The sequence below is a fragment of the Cupressus sempervirens genome, chromosome 3 (assembly GCF_028749045.1).
Source record: "Cupressus sempervirens isolate cs-2001-9-10 chromosome 3, ASM2874904v1, whole genome shotgun sequence".
Lineage (NCBI taxonomy): Eukaryota > Viridiplantae > Streptophyta > Pinopsida > Cupressales > Cupressaceae > Cupressus > Cupressus sempervirens.
Genome location: NC_143120.1, coordinates 940,972,765 through 940,974,909, shown reverse-complemented (window position 1 = coordinate 940,974,909; position 2,145 = coordinate 940,972,765).

Genomic DNA, 2,145 nt, shown 5'->3' with positions numbered 1-2,145 from the left:
ATTCCCCACTCATTATAGTACTACATTTTGCACCAATTTTTGATAGCAATTTTTCACTTTGTTAGACAACATATGAATTTTTCATTGTTAAATGGGCATCAAAATTTTTTACAAGGACCAATATTCATTGGACGCCTAATGCCTTCTTTCATAAGTAGGCTATGGGGAAGTCAACACCATGAGATTAACTTAACTGACAAAAAAAAAAAAATATTTTCATTGGGGGTATGACATCCTCATTGGAAATTTTTTTGGCATGTGTTAATATTTTGACACCATGTAGTTTAAGTTACGATAACAGTTCCATTAGGTGTATGCCATCCTCGTCACAATACACACCAAAGATTATCAAACATTGTCTTCACAATTTTGATGATTTGTGCATAGTATAATTGTTTTAGGAAAATAATTTGGGAATTAATAATATTCATGTTGGTAGTGGTGTAGTATTTTGCCATCATAACTTATTTATTTTAAGTTTGAATAAAAAATGTAGAAATATTCTTAAATAATAAACAAATGATTAGATGAGGAGTTTTGATTGTACAAGTGGCATATATCAAGCTTAAAGTCACATTATTGGATTGACAATTGACTTAAAGACATTTATGCAAGAGATTGCATCAATCTCTTGCATAAATGTCTTTAAGTTGATTCTCATTCCAATATTGTGACTTGAAGCTAGACATTCGCTACTTGTGTAATCAACATTCCTCATCCTTCTTAGTAATACATATTCACATTCATAGATCCATGATGTGGTTTTAGTCCAGACCTATTGCATTTATGGAGATTTCCTACATTCTTCAATCCAAATTAAACATTGTCAATACACAAGCATTACAAAATTCATATTGACAAGGGTTTCTTCAAGAAAAATGCATATTTACATTTGTATCAATTCCTTTCATAACTTATATTTCTATTTCAAAGTTGATTCCTCAATTTAGGGCTTGAATAAGGCAAGTACTCATTGAATCAAAATAAAAACCAAGTTGTATTGTGTGCAAGAGCATGATAGTAATTGCAACCAAAAATCTAGAAATTACTTGCTGAAACATTACCAAAAAAGTTGCGTCAACTTTGCTAGTGTGTCCTAGGAATATGTCCATCTTCCCATAAAGTGTTTGGACAAAATTAAACCTAACAATAATAATAGACAAAATGAATAATAACTGTAACCCATTAACATTTCTTATTAAACCATGTTGCAGATAGCTTATTAAACCACTATATCCCAACATTAGTGCAATCCATTTACAATCATTCTTAACCCATAAAGCATAAAGTTTATTAAACCCTTACACCCCAACATTTTTGTAATAAAAACTGATAGTACTTGTAAAATGTGAATCTAGTATATAACCCACATGTATGCATGGCAGATGACAAAATGTGAATAATGATGCTTGACAACTAAAAACAATCAAGTTTTCTTCACTGTGAACATACTAGTAACACTATAACACAAGAATGTGATATCCTTGAGGTTAATAGTTTGAAGGAACACAATAAATCATGTTAAAAAGCACAAAGCAACCAACAATAGTCATTTGAAACTACAGACACACAAAAAAAAGGTAGTGGAGGTTTTTCTTAGCAAAACAAGTAGGATGAACCCGCAATACTGGGTACCATGTTTGTGGCACGAAGGAAATCATGAAACAATGGAAAATTTCCATTTTCAATTTTACATCTGTTGATATGAACCTAGGAAGCATGTTCGTGTGAACATCTAAGATTTCTATGTTTGCGCAAACATATTTGGTTTAAGTAAGGTATGTTTACAGGAACATCCCTAATTAATATGTTCGCACGAACATATTTTAATGGTGATTTTGAGATTTAAACCCCATTTTTATGTTTTTCCTATTCATTTTTATGATGAGGTGAATTTGATTTGGATATTAGAGTGAACATATTGGATTGGTAAGAGAGCTATGCCATTTTGCATCAGTCTCCTCCAGGTTTTGGTTGTTGCGCTATTTCAGGTATGTTTATATGTTATTATTTGAATGTTTTTTATGTGTAAAAATGTTTTCAAAGCATATTTTCATGTTAATTTAATATTTTTATTATTTATTTATGCCAGTTAATTCTATTAATTTATTGTTTATAATTTTTTTGTATTTGTTAGTTATATAT